Here is a 21270-nt window from a genome sequence, read left to right on the forward strand (position 1 = left end):
GGCTTTGTCTCGGCCAGAGGGAGGAATCAATCAGCCGAGAGCACAGGGAGGGAGATGGAGGATTTATTATAGTCTGTGGACGTCCAATAATAAACAGACATCTGATTGCTCCAAGAAACATTATTACTCCCTACGTGGAGTGTTCCTTTGCAGGCAGCAGTGTCAACGTTTGATCTGTGGACATGTCTCAAGCTTCCCCCTCCCTACCTGATACTATGGTCTGTGTCTCATTTGTTGCTTTTTCACAAGATGGATTGACAGGTAACATGTCACCGCAAGACCTTTCATCCCTGATCAGTGCATCATTACCTTAGGGCGCTGTTACTGGAGGGGCTTATGGTCCTGCTGCCATACTCTGTCTCCAGTCTCCTGCTGGGCCAAGTACGTAGCTGTATCCTCTTTGCAAAGTGGGCATATCCCTGAGCCAAATCCTTGGATAGGTGTTGCATTCAACAGGGACCTGCCTGATTTACTGCAGTCGGGGAGCCAAGCTTCTGTGTCAGAGGTTTCCCATCGTTTCAGTACTTTAGTGCCACCTAAGGACCGTTCATTTGCCCCATAAATCTGAAGTAAGTGACTTTTCAGAGATGATCAGTAGTTCCCATTTACTGAGGTTTACTGACAGTCTAGGCCAGGGGTGTCAAACATGGCCCAGGGGCCGAATGCGGCCCCCAGAAGCTTTTTATCTGGTCCTCAGAATCTCAGCTGCTGAGGTGTTACAGCTGAAATGGCAGTCCACATGATTTGGCTTTCCTAAATCTTGAAATATGATCAAGATTTGCGTACTCTCTCTTCTGTCATTTGCAGTTAATGAGTTTCTACGTATATGAGAACAGGGCCTGATTTCTGGCCATTAGCTGCTTAATGATGTCACTTTCTGCCTAATGACATCACTTCCGGCCCTCAGCTGGAGTTCTGAATGCTAACTTCGGCCCTTTGTATGAAATGTGTTTGACACCCCTGGTCTAGGCTGGCAGTCGTCAGAGGGAACACAACAGGCACTTCTGTGAACTTGGAGTTGTTTGAAAACAGGATGTAAATGAGAAAGGCGAGCTCAGTCTGGAAACCTACCATTTCTCAAACGCATCAGATGCACTTATTTGAAATATCTGTTATGTACACACGTTTTGATGGGTCTGAAGACTAATGTGAGGATATTACTTTCAAAACGGCACTTCAAGTGGATGGTCTCTCCTACTCCAGGAGTTGGCATATAGCTGCCAACTGTAAGTAAGTAATAAAAAAAACTGTAAGTAATACAAGACTTGCAATTAGCACTGAAAAGAGCTGGGATTCTTCAGCAGATGAATTTAAGCCCAAATGGGCAAACTCTCTCACAAAATAATTAACCCTTGGGGAACTTATTCCTAATGTCATGCTACTCTGCTTCACAATTTCTTTGTTGTATTTAAACTTCACCTACAAGAGAGGTGGTCTGCATTACATACAGTAAAGGTGTGCCCCAGTATCTGCTGGGGTACAGTTATGGACTTCCCCAAGGATACCTGAAATTGTGGATACTGGGGACACCTTTAAAAAGATAGGGGAAAGTTCCCCTATCTTTTTAAGAAGTGTTCCTAGTATCCACGTTATCTGTGGATAACTGAAACCATGGATACTGAATCTGTAGATACTGGGGCATGCCTGTATACTCATTTTATCAATTAAAAACAGGGTATATACAGCAAGATATATATTACAGGTTGAGCATCCCTATACAAAAACCTGAAATGCTCCAAAACCTGAAACATTTTGAGTGCCAACGTGTCACTCTTCCTCCATCTCCAGTCTCCAGATATGAAAGACTTAGGGCTACAGAGATCTGTTATTTAATTATTTTAAGGGAATATCCCTTTCCACTTGGAGTTCCATCACAACTCCACAGAACTAATGGCTTCCCTTTATTTCACCTCTCCACAGAGCAGAGTTAGATGCAGAATCTTATCCCCTCCCAAACTTTGGACATGTAAAGATCCCATACAGTTTCTTACTGTGACTGAAAGAGCTGTAGGCAGCAACATTCTGGTGAATAAGCCATCAATTCCTGATGGCTCACAGTTAAATTACTAGCTCAGTTGCCTTTACTCCAGTAAACTGGAATCACCAAGTCCAAGGCAATTCTGGAGGGACCCAACTTCTTCCCCTAAAAGGATGCCAGGGAGGGCCATTAATTGAGGGAGCGTCTTTTGTTTTTAAAGTGAACAGCCTAAACCTCTCCCTCTACCCTCAGCCTGTTCTCCCATACTTTATCTCAATCCTCTCTAACTGGCCCCATCTCTTAATTTTCGTCTGTGTGGCCATTTTCTGTTTCATTTGTATCTTTTACTTCACTTGCCCCTTTCCTGTATGTTTTTATGAACTGCTACCTACCTAGAGCTTTGGGGATTCGGTACACTGATGCTTGTAAGCATGTGGAACATTCACTATGGCAGAAGAACCTGAGTGCATGCACGTACTGCATTCCTCAAGATTGGCTCAGGCTGGTCTTGTCTTGACCTGGCCATTCTGATCTTCACACTTGTACCTTTTGTAAGTAATCTGTTTTTGCTTTTAGCTTAACCTCAGCATAGGGCAGGCACCCATAGCAAAGTCAGCCAGCAGATGCAAATGGTAACATTGCACGCAGCCCAATTTTATAAGGCTGTAAATCAATTGAAGAAATATCAACTAAATAATTGTATAAGTGTAAATCATTTGGTTAAAGCTGCATATGAATAAGCATTCTTCATTCACGTGTGGATGAATCATGTCTGTGTCACACGGCAGGTGCCACTTTAGAAGACAGATGCATTCCCTCCTGTGTGCAAGAGGACAAGGAGTGACTCTTCTAAGGTGGTGTCCACTGCACAAAGTTCTATTTTAAGTACTTCATAAAAACATTTCTGCCTGATTAATCAGGGACATCTTTTGAATTGAGTGAAAGGTTTTTATTTTATTGATTTTTTTTAAAAAAATATTTTTTAATGTTTCTTTTATTACTTGTTAATCTAACTGGTTAATCAACTAAGGGCACAATGCTACCCTGCGCTGGAACAGGCAAGCCTCGGGGCTTGCACCGTATCCAGCACAGGATAGGGGCCAAAAGTGGCTCAGCCAGAGGCAAGGGGAAACTTTCCCCCTTACCTCAGGGCAAGGTGTCCTTGCCCCTATGGGTCTCCTCAGACTTGCGCCACCTCTTGCACCTCTTGAGGTGGCGCACGTCTGAGGAGAGCAGAGTGGCTTGAAGCTGCTCCGATCTCCCCAGGAATGGGGGTTGGGATCCAGCATAACTGCCGGATCCCAGTCCTGCTTCCTGCCCACCCTGGGGCCGTCCACCGCCAGCCTAATGGGGCTTACTTCTGAGTAGACTTGCCTAGGATTGTGCTCTAACTGTTGCAGTCCTGCTTTTCCCCCCTCTGGATAAAGCAACTTGGCAATTGTCGTAAATCATATCACAGGAGAGATAATGAAGTTTCCAAATGGCTTTGTCAGGCCTAGGGCATTTCTCACCTGATCCCTGGACCTAATGCTCCCAAACTTCTTTCTGCTGCAGAATCCCTCAAAATATCTGCATAGCAGCTTCCTTATGAAAGGGCAGCACTATACCACAGTAGCATTGAAATAATCCTTGATAATAATCAAGATTTTTAAAAAAATAATCCTCCATGCACAGCCTTTTGTCTCTACCCAAATCTTTAAAAACTTTTGTCTGCTGAAATTGTTGTTCTGTTTTGACGACTGATGTTATTGTTCTGGCTGCTAATGTATCATTTTAATCCATAAGCACCCTTTAAACTTTTTAAAAACTGAAATGTGGGGTAAAACTGTGTAAGCACAGAAAGAAAATATGGTTTAGTTGTGGCAGCTGGTCTGACTTGTGCTATGCAGGGCTAAATTTCAGCACTTGCAATAACACTGGGGTTTTTCACTTCATTGTCTGAAAAGGTTCTCACATTCTCCACTGAGTCTTCACTTGGGTCCACTGAAACAAGATCTCCACACCCAGTCTACCAAATGTGGCTGATACTATGGCTGACATCACAGGGAAATTGCACAGGTCAGTGTTCGTTGTTACAGTCATAGCCGTGCTCACCATTCATTCTGCATGGTGAAGTCAGAGCCCCTTGACATTACAGTAGTGTTTTGATCCCTCACTTCCACCACACCACTGCTACTATGCCTTGGTGGGCTACACCAAGGACTTTAGTGTACAGTAGCTGATGTGAGCTGGGGATTTCAACTTGGTAAGCCTGAGAACATTTGAGATGGTTGACCGACCCACCCAGCCCCCTCAGAAAGGATCTAGCCTTCTAGGTGGTCTCCAAGGCTCCCTGTTTAGGCAGGTCATTTTTCTTTTCACAGGCTGAATTGAAACCACAAAAGTACAGAAAATTCCTGCTCTCTGTTTTCAATTGTCCAATGCAAACAACCTGGAGCCCCAGCCCCTGGGGCAGCAGAGAAAACTCGCCCTGCATTGCAGCCAGATAGAGAAGGAAACTGCAGTCACCAGTGAAGCTGGCCTTTGTGCCCCCACAGCCACCCCTCCCCCAGGATACAAGGATCTGTTCTGCCTTCCTGGATTTTCAGTTTCTACACTCCAGGGACCATTTACTGAGCTGAAAAGCAGTGAGACCACAAGAATATCTGTGAAAACATTAACAGCAAAGTGAGAGATGACCTTTTCCAGAAGAGCTTTCGATACTGCTAAAATTCTTGCATCACCAATGGCTTGCAGAGGGGTTGGGGTAGGTAGGGAAAAATAAGGAATCTTATGCCACCCTGGTCTTTAGTACAGTTAAGAGCAAAGCTCAGAACTTTAGGGTGAGTCAGGAGGTGCTGGCATTCTGACCAAATCTATCACAGCTGCACGACGTCATCTCCCTCACTCTTTGCACAGTTTACACACTCACTAGGGTGGCCTCTTGCTGGACTCATTGACTGTATACATTCCTTAATGCAGCTTTCCATTTCTGCACCATAAACAGCTGGGGGAAAGGATCTATGGAAGAGTGGAATCCATTCTACAGATCAGTGTTCTCTACCCTTCTGATAGACGACGCACATCTTTTCTTTTCCTGAATCAAAACTGGAGAGAATTTCATGCTTAAATTTCAAAAGGTTCATTCTTAGTGTGTGTTAGTAATAACTACCCATTTTCAGGGGAATGCACTCTCTGTTTCTATGCAAATCCCTGTTCTAGGTAAAGTCGCCAAGTCAATTGCACCCAAGCTCTCATCACGCAGGGTCTTGTGATGTTGCAAGACTGCCAGACCTTTAAAAATGAGGGGAGAAAAATCTGGTACAGGGATGGAGAAGAGGTGAGGGATAGCACCCACCAGCCACACGGAAATGATCTGAGAGTGACACCTGTCCACCTGAGAAAGAAGAAAAACACTAGAGAGATAGAGTCATTTTTTTACCAGTAATCCTAGTTATAGGTATGACACCTTGTTGGAAGAAGGTCAGCCCAGAATACTCCTAAAGAGAAACAGCAGACAGTCTTTTCCAAGGGAGAGTAACTGTGCCTCAGTTCTGCCATGGGCAAAACTGGATCCTTCCTTCCCACCAAAGGTAGAAACGTGGCAGAATTACCTAGAGACCGTTTGGAAGAAGACTAGGAAAGAATTATAAATCATGTGGAGATGAAGCCAGCACCCTGTTTGGCAGTTGGATACTTTTGGTTCACAGAGGTATCCATTTCTTTAATTAATTTGCTTCTTGTGGTGCACTAACAGTTCTCTCTCAGCACACTGTGTGGGGATGATTGGTATAACACACAAGAGAGTCAAAGCTAAATATTATGCTAAGCCAGAACTTCTAAGACTATGGGTTGCAACCCACTTGGTGGGTCACTATCCAATGGTGGGTCACAAATTCGGCCCACCCACCTGCCCTTGTGTCCATTTGGCTCCAAATTGCAGCCAAATGGACTCAAGAGGAGGCCACTTCCAGTTACAACCCACCTCCAGCAACCACCGCAATGTCACGCTGGGCTGGGATTACCTCCAAAGGCCTCTGTAGGCCTCAGAAATGGCTCAGAAAGTGACTTCTGAGTCCATTCCAGTTTCATACACACCTTGAAGTGACTCAGAAGTCACTACCCGAGCCATTTCTGAGGCCCATGGACACCACTGGAAGCTATCCTGGGCCAGTGTGATGTCAGGGCAGCTCTGGAGGTGGGCCACAACACCACCCACCCAAGGACAAAGTGAGTTGCAGCCCTAGTAAGGTTGAGAACCGCTGTGCTAAGCACATCATTGCAGCTGACAGGCTTGCCTTTACACAATAGCATGTGCAGGGAGGCGGGCAATACAGATCAGGGACCCCATGGAAGAGAAATGCTCCCTCTTGACACTTTCCACTCAGTGAAAAAAGAGGCCCTGTTGCTATTGAAATGTTCCCCTATTTCAGGTTAGCTTAAGACAATGCTTATGCCCCCCCAGTCACTAAAACACCAGAACTAGTGAGTCAGTCCAGTAGAGAATAAGGAAATCTGACAAGTTGAGAACATATACATTGGAGCTTTCCTCATTTCATTCTTCCTTCTCCCCCCCCCCCCAACTGTTTAACAAATGTTACTTCACATTGTCAAATTCATCACCACAGATCAGAAACAAAGATTAAACTGAACTTGAGGCTTGGGGGATTCAAAATTCTATGGACCTTGTGCTTGTTGGAAGAGAGGGCACAAAACACACTCGTTCTCCCCAAAGCAGGAAATGTATCACATTCTTCTCCCACTCAAAAAATGAAAGAAAAAAATTGAGCCTCCTCAGCAGTTTTCCAGGATCCCTCTCGAGCTGTTGTGGAAACAGCAAGCCTGAGCAGAATGCTATTTTCATATCTCTTTAATTATTGAATCAATCTACTCTGGGAGGAGAGCAAATCAGACAAGGATGTTGATTTTAAATCTTAATTGCGACTTGGCCCAGAGGAAGAACATGCATGCTCAGAGCGTGTTGAGAAACATTTTGGCATTAAAATAATGTTTCACCCAGCAGTTGTTATCATCTGTGTATGTTTTTCACCATGTGGGGCAGTCCTGTTTCTGTTTGTTGAAATGTCAAATACCACATGCATTATGCTAACCATGTGGGATTAACCAGACAAGGGGAAGTTCCTCCTTGTTTCTACGAGCGCCTCTCTGAATGCAAGCAGCATGCAATCTGTGGCACATGGACATGTGGAGTTCCCAATTATATCTGTAATTAAAAGAGCACCAAAGTTAGGAAACCTCACTACTTTCATATGCAGGGTTCCCAATCACATGGAGAAAGTCTTTCATGGCTATGGTTCTCTACAAATATTTTAACAAATGCATGGATGTCAAAAGGTGGCACCAATTGCCACAATAGTGCTCTCATCTCCATATACATGAAACATCCACAACCACATCTGAAAAAGGATAGCAGTCTGAGTATGAAACTTAAACTCCCATGCACTAAAGAGGCCAATGATGATCATACGATGAGCAAAGATTACAAGCAGAAAGTCTCACAAGCTTGAAAAGTGATGAAGCTGGCCATGTAGCAAGCCGATTTCTTCTCTTAATTCTGGGAGCACCTCACGCAAGCAAGAGGTACAGGCCCCACAGGTTAAGAAGCCCTGCAATAGGTAGAAGCAGAGGTTCTCAAACTGGGGCGGTGTGACACCCCAGCCAGGAAAGCCTTGTCTCTGCCCCCCTAAGGGACAGGGATATGGTGAAAGAAGCAATGGGATCTGCCATTGCTGGGGACAACAAACACTCCCCCATAAGCACTTACAGCAGTTCCCAAACTCCCAGATACTTTAGGAACTGCTGGGTAGAGGTGTTTGTTTCTGGTGAGTAAGATAGGTTTACAGCCTAAAGCTTACTGAACACAATGTACCTACTTCTAAGTAACATAAATAACACCATTTTCAAACACCTCTAGCAATAGAATGGTAGAGATGAGGACATGCTTCCCGAGATAGCCTACTTCTTGAACCAGGAGGCAGTGGCATTGCTAGGGTCTGTGTCACTGGTGCAGGAGGCCAGCACGTTACCCCATGATGAACCTCCTCCCATGCAATCGGCAGAGTAAAGCCCCAGGTGGTGGGTGTGGTGATGCAACTTTGCCCCCCCCCCAGTGGTTCTTTTGCTATAACTTTTGTTAGAATGTAGATCTTCAACCCAGTTTGTTTCATTGCATTCTACATGAAATTACACATTGAATGATACATAACATGATGGTATTATTCAAAAATACGAAGATTTAAAATTTTTTAGCCAGTAGTGGCAACAGCACTCCCTGTGCTTGTCACCTAATGCAGCCCACACCCCCCGCACTTCCCTAGTGACATCACTGCCAGGAGGTATATCCATCATGGTTTGTAACCTGTCATGGACTTTTCCTCCATAAATCTATCTAATTCCCTTTTAAACTCAGCAGTTAGGATTGGGCCATCAGGCTGTGATCCTTCGCAGTGAAGCTATCACCAGATTAAAAATATCTTCGACTACTATAATTTACACACCTACCTTGGAGTAAGTCCCATTGAATTTAATGAAACATACTTCTGGATAGACTTGCACAGAATTGCACTATAAGTCAATGAATCAAGAAATCCATGATTACATTTGCCTATAGGTAAAAACCAATTATTCTAAAGCAAGGATACTTCTTTTGTTTCTTGAGATAGGTCATAGTGGACATCAGTCTAGAAAAGTAAATTCCATTCTATGGAAGCAAAAAGGGAAGATACTTCTTTTAAAATACTTCTTGCCATCTTTAAAGTACCTATATTAATAAAAAATTTAGAAACATCTGCTAGCTGGTTAAGTAGGGCAACCTTTTTAGTCAATTAAAAGTGTGTGGATCAAGTAATCTGATCAATCAATTGAACGCTATAGCCCTACTCTACCCCAGTGATTCTCTGGAACCACTTTTTAGAATGAGAATCTGACAGGACCACCGGAAGTGATGTCATGACCCGAAATGACATCATCAAGCAAGGAAAATTTTAACAATCCTAGGCTGCAATCCTATCCACACTTAGCCAAGAGTAAGTCCCATTTACAATCATTGTTAAAAAATATACATAGTAGCTTGTTAAAAGTACACGTCTAACATTTCCCCCAAATGCAGTCACATACCATGGTAGCATCAAGTCTAATACATTAAAAATAAAATACTGGAATGGGGACCCACCTGAAATTGGCTCACGACCCACCTAGTGGGTCCTGAACCACAGTTTGAGAAACACTGCTACACTGATCTGGGAGTAAGTCTCACTGAAATCAGTAGCCTACTTTCTGAGTAGGAACAGATTTCTTGCCTTCGTGAGCAGTCCTGATTTTCCCCAAATATGTCCTTGTGTAGACAAACATAATGTGTGATGAGGGATCAGGAATTTATCTGGCAGACACTAGACCTTTCCAGCTGCCTTGATATCAAAAGCTGCTGCCAGACACAAAAATGAATGCCAGGATCACATGGCACCACCTGTGCAAGGAATTGTGCAAGCCCGCCCCAAATCCATGAACAATTACCAAAAACCCACACACTTTGCTCACTTCCCTGTCCAAATTCCAAACCAAATCAGCTGCAACTGCTGGAAAATGTTTTCCTTTAAAACCCACTGAGAGCACCATTGTTATCAATCATTAACAACCACCTATGCTACCAGAAGGGTTTAACTCCTTGACTGCAAGGCTGCTAGAAAACAAAGATGACATCCGTACTTAGCCAAGTACAATGTTCCTTTAAAGGAAATCCAGGTCTTTGCAATGGGCTAATGTAGGAATTGCAAACAAACCCTCTCTGTTTTTTTTCAAATTTCATCATACCCATGAAGTGCAGGTGTAAACCATTAATATAGTCCCAGATGAGAAGCTGTTCTCCAGATCACGTACAGCACTGGCCCAACAAACTGAACATTCCCATCTTAACAGTTTGGTGAGGTAGGGATATGATGTAGCTTGGAAAAGGTAGGATAATATGAACTTCCTACATAGAGCCAACAAGAAGGGGGGGGAGACTCTGGTTGAAGCACTGTTCTGGGGATCCCATTCCAGCCTACTAATGGTGCACTGGGTACTACCACCTGTAAAGAGGGTTCAGGTATTGGGACTCTTGGATGGGCTCTCTGATGAAGATGGGTCGTCCACCAGTGTCCAGTCTGGCTGACCCACAATGTCACCTTTGTTCCTCATCCATGCCCAATCCTCTAGCTGCCACACCCCAGTGACTCTCAATGGATGGGGATTGTCTTGTCACAAGCATAAATTGCAATTTTGCATGCCACTAGTCCTTGTTGCACACTGAAAAGATGTCAGCTGGTGTACAAAATCTGTGGGTTGTGCTTACGACAAATGGATCAGATGACATTTTTGCATTGTGCAGTGTGGGGAGAAAAACAAAAACACCACATTTGGATATTGTCTGGCCTTTAAGGCAGCCATATCTGTCTCATATCGCAGATTGTCCCATCTTCCCCTCACTCCCAAGTTAAGAATGTTCTATTGATATGGTATAACTTATCACTGACACCTTTGCCATGTTACTCCTCATTTAATCCTCTTCTGTTCAAAGAATAGTTTCAAGCTTCCACTTCCATTCATGACACAGAATCAGAAGACCCATTTTCTCCCAAGCCTTCAGTCAGAGCCATCCCAAGACCTCCTGGTGCCTGAAACAGCATGACAAATGCAGTCCCTGTTTTATGGTGATGTGTCACCTCTGCTTCTCCCACTTTCTGGAGGAGAAAAAGAGGAAGCACGGAGGAGAAGTGAGTGGTGTGCTCTCTTCCCCTCTTCCTTTTCCAATCTTGGGAGTGGGAGGAGAAGCAGCAGTGGAGGCAGATGGATACGTGTGCCCAGCCAACCTGCTGCCTAAAGCAACCATCTCAATCGGCTTCATAGATGAGCCAGTCCTGTCTTCAAGAATCACAACTACAGCTGCCAGCATACTTTCAAAATGCAGCATTTTGGTTCTACAAAGCCACGCATCTTTTTATTGTCATGCAAATGGAGCACAATGAAAAATACAACACCCACAAATGCAGAGAAATATAGACAGGAAAGAAAGAGGCTGTTGCATAAATGACCCTACTAAACTAAGACTGTATAGCTGAAAGTGGGGAAGATGAAACTGCAAGCATCACTGGTATATCACATAATGTTTAGATTTTTACATGCTCTGTTTCATTAAGAAGCCTTATATGGAAGAGAAACATTTCACAGCCTCTTAGGAAAAAGTTACAGGATTAGTATGAACTTAGAATAGCTCTAAACTTAGAAAAACTTCTAGCCTTCCTTGGAATTCGGCTTCTCATAGAGGAAAACCCCATTCCGCCAGTGTCACTGAGAAATGTAAGTTCATCCCCAACCTTACTTGAGCACCCACTATCATTTGAAGTACTGTGTGATATGCCTGAGCAGTTGCTATCAGGCTCCTATTGGCTAGTACCAGTAACATTGCAAGTGAAAAATGACATAATCCAGCTCATGCCCAATGCAATTCTTGTAAGTTTTTAAAGTTTGATTTTATTAACTGTTACCCTGCACATGCCCAATCTCATCTGATCTCGGAAGCTAAGCAGGGTCAGGCCTGGTTAGTACTTGGATGGGAGACCACCTGGGAATACCGGGTGTTGTAGGCTTATACCATGGCCTTTCGAGACTGAATGTTGCCAACCAGCCATTAACATTTTAGAGGCCAAGCACTCCTTCAATCAAAAAAAAATTTTTTTTAAACAAAAAAGGGGTAAACTGAACCTTGCAAGATTACCAGTATTCCCTATACTTTCGTGATTACTGAAGTATACAGAGATCATTTTTAAGCCCTGATCAGCCTATCCTTACATAGCCAGGCTAACCTTGACTGGAGATGGATTTTGTGACACTTGTCAGGGTCAGCACTAGTAAAATGCTACAAAGAGTTTTAAAGGCCCACAGATGATGATAGCTCAAAAGGAGCTGTGCTCTCCCCAGTTACCTGTCCTTCACTCACCAGCCTATGCAATACAGAATGGGCAACAATTCCAGCATAGAACAGACACATTGCAGAAAGGAAGGTGGTTACAAAACAAGTAAGTGAGATTCTGAATCTGGCAAGGTCAGGATCACCACATTTCCAATAGGTACAAAGCAGGACCGTCCGCTCATGCTAATTTCTTTAACTGAGTGCAAGGTAAAAAGAGACAATATTGGTAAAGAACCAAGGAATTAACTTCCAGGCTCGTCCACACAGTACTCTACATAAGCATTGACTCATGGTCTTGGAAATCACTGATAATTTGCCAGTCTCTGAATTGCTTAGCTGAACTGGTTGGAAACCACCCAAGAGAAAAAACTTTACCTTGAGGATGATTTTAAAGCAACCTGGACATATTCTTGAAGAAGGAGGAGGAGGAAATAGTATTTAAGCAGCCAAGTAGGGTGGCAGGATGGGGGTGAGAAGGTGAACTTTGTTGATTTAACCCTGCTGCTGGCTGATGTTCTATATCTGCAGTTCTGCTGGATGGGTTCTTTATGCTGTGCCTGCTATTGATTTGTTGCTTATTGTCTGCAGTTTTATTGCACAATTGACACTGTTGTTTTCATATTATTCTCACTGCCATTTTATAACATGCCGTTAGCTGGCCTAGGGGCTCAACGTGGCCATGTTTGGCGAGATCAGAATCTTAAAATAAATAAACATTTGCTTAATTTAATAGCCTGGCCATTAACAGATTTCACTTGTCTGCATTTGTTGCTATAGCCCTGAGTTCCCTGAGCGGTGAAGAAGGAACCCCACCCCCACCAAACCCTACCATTGCTCATGTGTTCAACCTAATAATTGCAGATGCATGCACATCCAAAACACAGCTATTGACTAGTAGCTAGAGCTAGATTATCCAAATGTGTAAAATTGAATCAGCTGTCAAAGCTGCTCAAATTAGGCAAATACATAAGAACCAGAAGCAGGCATCCAAGAGATTGAAAAATGATACATCGCTCACTTAAAAGAGCTGGTGTCAAGATGCTCAGAAATTTTATCTCTGCCAGTGGAATCAATACTTCAATTCCACTGGGCAAGAGTGGTAATTTCCATTCAGTTCTCACCTTTTCTAAGGATACCCAGACACATCTCATGGAGCCTCAGTCATCAGTCTATAGAATGGGGTGAATCCATATCTCCAGTCTGCTGTGTGAAAATTATTGCTGCATATCTGCATTTTCTGCTGACCTTGCCCTAAAAAGACTAAATGCATAGGGGGGAAAACACCCTTTATCTTATCTCCATTATTGGCTCAACCACCATTGCCTCAAGTTAACTTCTCTGGCCAGGGCCACACTGGCTACTTTTCAAGAAGCAGAGTCCACCACACTGCTGATGTCCTAACCAACTGGCTTTGAAGTGAATCTTTTTTTTTTTTAGACCGCACTGCAGCCAGTGCATCCCAGCAGATACACTGTTGAGACACAGGGTGCCAAAATTCCAGCCTTGTTCCTGCTATGGTCTTTCTGTATGGTCTCAGGCAAATCACCAACTTAGGGAGCAACTAGACATGACATGGGAGATCTATGATCACAAACTCCTGCATTTAAAAAAATCAATAGTAGTTGCTGCTCCCACAATTGGATCATGGGCACACAGTGATATGGCAACGGGAGGCAGTCCACCCCAGGTGCCCAGCTTGTAAGGTGTGCTGCCTGGGGCCCAGCCAAGATGGTGGCTCTGCTCCAAAGCAGAGAAAGAAGCACCTCGGGTTGGACGGCTGCTTACAAGTTGGAAGTAACGGGGGGGTGATGTGATTATGACACCACCGCAGTGTCAATTAATTCCAGCTCATAAACCAGAAGTAACTGGCAGTCACGTAAACACGTCATCACATCATCGCCAATTATTTCCACATCTGCACACTCTGTGGGGTGCACAGTGAGTGGGTCACCACCCTGGGTTGACGAAGGGGTAGCAACACCTTTGAGCCCACATCATTGTTGGGGTTAACTCTCTGTCCTTCACTGTTACCCCAAATAAAATTTGCCCTCCAACAGCTATTTTTTCCACAGCACATACTGGTTTCTGGGGTGTTGGTTTTTTTTGCCCATATGGTTCCTGAACTTTCCCCCTACAGGACACACAGCAATTTCAAGTCTAGTTGAATCCTAAGGCTGGAAAACCTCACATCTAAGAACAAGTCTCACCAAACATAGAGGGATGTACAGACTGACCCTATGCAGATTTACTCAGAACCCAACCTGTAAACCAGGAACACCACAGTAAATATAACACATTGCTAATGTTAAAAGGGGCTCCTGTGGACAAATAGTAATAGAAGCTTTGGAAATACACCTTGACTAAATCAAACTGTAAAATCTCCAACTTTTGTAGGATTTGAGCTTTATCCTGGATTACTCACAGGAAGGCCAAAGCTAAACCTGAATTAGAATCCAGGGACTGGGTAGACTACAAATACTAGTCAAGACTGTGAAACTGTCGGAAGCGTAGAACTCAGCCTGAACGACCAGCATGGTTTGTCAGTAAACACATTTTATAGGCCTCCCTGGTGACTGAGTATAGGGAAGCCAGCTATAAAATTACTTATTTTGTAATTTTGGCTCTGTTACTATAGTATCTGGCTACTCACTCTTAGAAGCATTTATTCTCACCACACCCCTATGAGGCCGGGCACAGTCGGGGGAAAATGATTCAGGGAAAGAGTGTGGCTTGTTGAAGATCACTGAAGGCTCTTAAGAACGTTTGATTCTCTTAAGAGATGATGGTGCATTTGTAATACCTTAGCTGGGATGAACATAAACTATTCCCTCCAGGACATACCAAAAGCACTCATACAAACGTTTTAAAATAATTATACTGTGCCTGGTGGTGGGAGTGCAGTGCTACTAGCAGCACTATTGCTGTGGAGCTCTTGTGTGCAATGTGGTTGTGCAGCTCTTACAACATAAGAACATAACAGCCCCACTGGATCAGGCCATAGGCCCATCTAGTCCAGCTTCCTGTATCTCACAGCGCCCCACCAAATGCCCCAGGGAGCACACCAGATAACAAGAGACCTCATCCTGGTGCCCTCCCTTGCATCTGGCATTCTGACATAACCCATTTCTAAAATCAGGAGGTTGATTACAACCAATAAGTAACAGGCATATTCAAACTGTCATTCTCATGTATCCCCTGAAGAGGAGAATTTCTGGCTAACTGCATGAGGGAAAGCCATCTTTGGTAGCATGCATAATTCAATGTAAAACTTTCACACCTTTGTGGTTTACCACTTGTGTTTCTTTGAACTTGCATGCATCAAGGATGCAAAGTATGTTTCCCTGAGCCTCTGAGCCCCTTCCCCAGAGCTGACACTACCAGTGCCTTCAAGCTGTACATGCGTTTCGGCACTCCTGGGGAACCATCACAGGGACGATTACATCTTCTGCTTGCAAATCTTCCTCTGGGCTTCATGTCTCAGGGCAAAGCTAGGTCATGAACTAAAAATGTTTGGAAGCCTGCTATTTGTTTTTGTTGAATCCTGCAACATCACAATGAACATCTGCTCATTGGTCTGGGGCACCCAGTCAATGATTTGACCACCTGGAAGTGCCTGCAGTTGGAATAAGAGAGGGCTGGCCAGTGGGCCACCATATAACAGCAAGCTGAGTCAGCAGAGCTGTTGTGTGAGGGGACCTCCAAGACGCAACTCAAAGAGAGCACCGGGTCTGTGCTCAAGAAGACCATTCACACCAGTATTATGATACGAAGATAAAGCACAGTCCAGAATGGAAATGAATGCATTGCTCAAAGGCAACAACTGGGGTGGAAAAATATCAGATAAATGTAGTACTATGTACATTTTGCTTTTCAGAATAGAATGTGAAGATGGTACAGCGCACCACCAGAAAAAACACATGAAGCTAGACCAGTGGTCTTGCCCAGCATTAATGTTTGATGGCAAGAGTAATCAAGGCCCAAGGCCCAAGACCTTCTTAGTCTCATGTTCTATCTGATCCTTAATAAAAGGGGAAGGGAACTGCCAGAGACTGAACCTGGGACTTTCTGCATTTAAAGCATGCACTTTGCCACTGAACTGTGAGTCCTGCACAAGAAAGATTTCCATTCTGGACTGAAAAACCATCTACAGGATAACCTATGGCAAAACTACACATAATGGTAAACTCTTCATGAACAGAAGGGCTTAGATCATGATGTGAATTAGAAGTGGTCCTTTTACGTCCAAATCTGGCTGCATGGCCCCAATTCAACTCAGGATCCTGTCACATGCAGGATTATCATGCTATTTTTGCAGACAACCTTGTGGCTACTTGCTTCAAATAGACATTTTGGGAACTATTAGCTGTTTCAAGGAGATTTTTAGTAGAAAAAAGTGCAGAGAAAAGTATCAACCAACCCTTGCCTTGTGCTACAATCCCAAACCACACCAGGACCCTCTATCCTTCAATGTATTGGGACATAAAATACATTAGGAACATGTGATCCATGACCCTTCCAAGCAGCTGTGAGAGCCATCATAGGACGGAGCTTCCAGATATCCTGCCCAGTGATGTTGTAGTAGCTGGGCAAAAAAGAATCTTGGGAAAAGTGCAGTGCAACCTGACATATGTAATTTGGCCCTTGGGCTGACAATGACAGAAATTAAATCAGCACTCAAGACAAATCTGCATCTTAGGAAAGAATAAAGGAGGAGCCCAGGGTTGAAATAACGGGGCAAGTTGCCACAACAGAATCAAAGTGTGCAAAGCAGAAGTGTGTGGGCGAACCTTGCAAGCAGTTCAGCCAGCCTGCCTTGGACTGACTTGGACAAACAAGCAGACAAAAACTTTTTATAGACAGCAAAGTAGAGTCTGGCAGGAGAAGCAGCAGCTGGATGTTGTCATCCTCCTGTTCTCTGCCATGAACCCAAGCCCCACTTCTCTCATCTTCAGCCCCTTTTGCTGGAATCAAGGCAGCACCCCATAAATCCTACTTTCATGTGTCAGATCAGCTCCTGGCCCACAGCCCAGTCACAAGCCCCATCACTGGAAAGGCCAGAAGACAAAGAATAGTTGGATGTAAATACTGCTAGTAGGACAGGGAAAGTTTCCCCAAATTCTCACAATAACTTTGTAAAAGTAGGGCAATATTATCATTCCTCTGTGGGTACTGAAGCAAAAAAAAAACATTGGCTGGCCATATTTCCAGCTCACATGTCATGCTCTTAATCATTATACCACTTCAATTCTAAGTCTATACTGAGCTGCAAAGGAGGGCTTCCTGATTACAGGAAACACAGTTGCACAGAAAGATAGCTAACCTAGTGGTCTTCTCCAGTTGGTGTTCCTAAGGAAAGATCAGGATATGAGTGACAGAGTTTAAATTAGGGGGTGTGAAAAAAGTGGTAAATACATGGAAAAATCAAATGTAATTTAATGTGCTTACCATATTTATGGAGCCCAGACAATATGAGGGTCCAACCCTTGCAGACATTTTTGCTGCTACTGTCCCTCAAATCCCATAGTCTCAGGTGTGTCTGCATACTATAAAACCTGTCACCATTTTGCAGGTGGTGAAACAGACACTGAAGGTGCTTCTACACTGAGGTTTGCTTTTTTCCAGTCTCAGGTATGCCATTCAATGTGCCCAAGATCAGTATGGCAACAGCTTTATCCAGGTCCTCTGTCACTTGGTCATACGCCACAACGGCAGTACATCAACGGTACAATCTTGCAATGAGAAATCCTACAGTACATCATATAGTACCCTCTTTTTGCATAGATTTCTTCCTGTACTTTTAAATATGCACTGAAGCACAATCTTGGATTGTAAGACTCTTCCTGTGAAGACCCACCTACAACCACTTCTGTCAACCAAGCAAGGAAAACAGATCTTCCACCCCCAGGAAGATGGAACTTCCACCCAACTTGTCCACTCTCTGGCATGTCGTTAAATGTTTGCTGTGTGGTCTTGCCCTCTTTTGGGCTGCAGTTCTTGAACAACCAATCTAATCTTTCACCTTGAGTCTCAGGAGGTCCAATGGAAACTAGGGCCCCTTTGAGGCAGTACTTCAAACTTATTGATCAATGTTGCACTGGGATAGAAAGATAAAATCCCTTCCACATCACCCATCCCCTCCCCACAGATTGTCAGCTTAGCCCTAAAGTAAGAGAGCTACTTAAGCCTATCATTACTGGCTTAGAGCAGCTAGGAAGGAAAAGGCCTATTAGATCATAGAGTTCCTGCAGTTTCCTACCTGTATTAGCTATCATTGCTTTTAATGGGTGTAATATAATCCAACCCTATCTAAAACTCAGCTACCAATTAAGCTTTCAGATGATCCATGACTTGGCCTGCAAGGAAGGCCAATTTTAGAATTCAAGCTGGTTCTTCAAACAAGGCAAATGAAGCTGGCAAATTTTCCAACTAGAGAAGATTGTCAGGATTTCGCTTGTGCCTTTTGAGGGAGTCACATGTATAATGCAAAGCCTTCAAGACAAGGCCAGGCCAGTGTTATCAATTATAATAGGTGGGACTCATGCACAGCCAGAGAGCAGCTCAGTGGCTCAGAATAGAAACCAAACCTTGATATTCACAATCAGATGTTATCCCCACAAGTCATGCTGTTTTTCAGAAACTACCTGCCTCAATCTCAGAAACCAATGCATGCATGTCAATCATGGCCATCTTTCTATGGGGATCATAAGCACTGTTTTTCCTCCAAACCTGAACGTCCCCATCCCTTCTTTTTTAGGACCAGAGACTTCCTTTCTTAAAAAACTAACCATGCAATCCTAAACATGCTTGCTCAGAAGTTAGTCCTAGCATAATCTATAGAGTTTACTGACTAGTAAGTAGATTTAGGATTGCAGCCTAAGGGCCTAATTCTGTCCAACTTTCGAGCAACAATACAGGCACAATGCAGCCCCAATGTAAGGGAACAAACATCCCCTTACCTTGAGGAGGCCTCCTTGTGGTAGTCCCAGAGCCAATTGGTGGGCCATTGTGGGAAACAAGATGATCCTGACCCAGCAAGTTTTTCTCAAGTTCTTATGAGGTTGATGGGTGACTCACAGCCCAGTAGAGGCATAACGCACTGCCCCTGTCTTTGGGGCAGTGACTGCCCTTGGGGCAGACACAATGTTTTGTGTCATCATGGCATCACTTCTGGGTTCTCCCAGGATGAAGGGCACGTGCTGCAGCAACTTCACACACATACACCCCTTCCTTCCCCACTGGAGGCTCCCCTTTGAAGGAGAAAGAACAGGGGGTGTGAAGCAGCCAGTGCCTCCTCTATAACTTCTGAGGGGCAGTCATACACCCCCCTTTGGCATAGCACCCCAGGCAGGTGCCCCTCAGACTCTGACCTAGTTGCATTTTTTGTGACCCAGCTGTACATAATAATTTCCCTTTCCAATTTCCAAGCCTCTTTGTTGCCACTGCTGCCACCGCCGCCACCACCACAGCATGCAGCACATAACGACAGAAGAGTCCTGCTGGATCAGGCCCAAGGCCCATCTAGTCCAGCTTCCTATATCTCACAGCGGGCCCACCAGATGCCTCAGGGAGCACACAAGACCACAAGATACTTTCATCTTGCTGCCACTCCCCTGCATCTGGCATTCTATTTCCCCTCGCACCTGCCAACAAAGACACCAGACTGCACTTGAGTTTAACCTGGCCCACTTTATTAAACACAAGTGGCCCACTTTTAGCACATGAAACCTACTGAACACACCTTCCCTCCCTCGCCAGTCTGGGGTAGGCAAAAAAAACTGCCATCCAAGGCCAATTTGGATGACAGAAAAACATTCCTACCCACCCTCATGATAAGGGACCAGCTAATCTCAGACTGTACATACCTATCATGGCTTGTAACCTGTGAGGGAGTTTTCTTCCAGGACTTTGTCCAATTCCCTTTTAAAGGCATCTGAGCCAAAGGATTGGACTATTAGAATAGATAGCAACCTGTCACAGGTTTACAAATGCAGAAACCAACAGCACTGTTTCAGCATGTATTTACAAGCAAAACAGGGCATTCTAATTCACGTTAATGATCCTGAGTATAGGACTGGAGAGTTATGCTGGATTCATTAACTTGAAGTACAGGGGTGTTCTTGTGTATATGGGACAAGGCAGTTGCCAGTGATGGGGGTACTCCTTTGAGGCATTTACAGGAGGAATCACACCTGTGCATGTTGACGTGGCTGGGAAATAAAAATGGCATCAGAATAATCATCCCCACAGGGGCCAGAAAACTGCAAATCCTTCTTGTCACAAGTGGCTCTTTCCCTGAGAAGTGGCTGTTCAACGAACAGAAAGGCCCCACATTCAGCAACTGTGATGGATTCTTCTGGTGGCTGCTGGGCTGCTTAGCTTTTAACTCCAAAAAATCAAAGTTCCCCTGCTCCCTCCTACTACAGGGCCCAGACCCTTACATTCCATCTCCTGCCCCGAGCTTGGTGTTCAGGGACTGACCTCTGCAGCCGTGAATGCTGTTTGCATTGCTGAAATAGCCTGGCTTCTCTTTCTTCCTCCCTCCTCCTTCACTCCCTCCGATCCAGCCGCCCTGCTGCTAAAGAGAACACCCTAAGCTTGTCTGCCTTGCTCACATCAGAGAAGTAGCTAACAAGTCTGTCTGCCGTGGAATTTGAGTGACCTTACAATTGCAAGCAGGCCTGATTTGTTTCCAAAGAAAAGGAGAGAGAGCGAGAGAGAGCTTCCTCCTCCAGCATTCCTAGCTTTCCTCAGTCTGGCTGGCTCCTGAACAGGAGGAGGATTTAAAAAATGCAGATATCAGTAGGGTCAGAGGGTCCTGTAGGTGTCTATATCCAATATGTAATGTATGAACTTACCAAGGAACTGGGCTGGGCCACAGCTCCTTGACTCTAGCCAAACTCAGATTTACTGCCACTACTATGAGAAACAGCCCTCAGTGCTAGAAGTCATACCTCTCAGAGGATATTTTCAATAGTAATGTTATATAGACATCAATTAGTTTTAGAGTGTGCATGCTATTAATGCAGAATAGAAAGCATAAGAGTCATAAGAACGTAAGAAGAGCCTTGCTGAATCAAGCCAAGGGCCCATCTAGTCCAGCTTCCTGCATCTCACAGTAGCCCACCAGATGCCTCAGGAAGCACTCAAGAAAACAGCATAGATGTGTCCTGTTGCCACTCCCTTGCATCTGGGATTCATAGATAGGCTACTTATAAAGCCTGAAGGTTGTATACAGTCATCATGATGTAACCTATGATGGACTTTTACCTCCATAAATCTGTCCAAACCCCTTTTAATGACACCTAGGCCAGGTGCTTCTACCACATCCTGTGGCAAGGAGTTCCAC

General features: G+C 44.3%; 1 protein-coding gene and 1 pseudogene across 5 annotated transcripts in view; one reads left to right on the forward strand and one right to left on the reverse strand.

Moving 5' to 3' along the window:
* The window catches only part of PLEKHA6 (pleckstrin homology domain containing A6), a 144065-nt gene that overhangs the window by 100617 nt on the left and 22178 nt on the right, over window positions 1-21270 (reverse strand). The window lies entirely within an intron of this gene.
* LOC136650747 (5S ribosomal RNA) lies at window positions 11484-11601 on the forward strand (annotated as a pseudogene).

The sequence above is a fragment of the Tiliqua scincoides genome, chromosome 4, assembly GCF_035046505.1.
Source record: "Tiliqua scincoides isolate rTilSci1 chromosome 4, rTilSci1.hap2, whole genome shotgun sequence".
NCBI lineage: Eukaryota > Metazoa > Chordata > Lepidosauria > Squamata > Scincidae > Tiliqua > Tiliqua scincoides.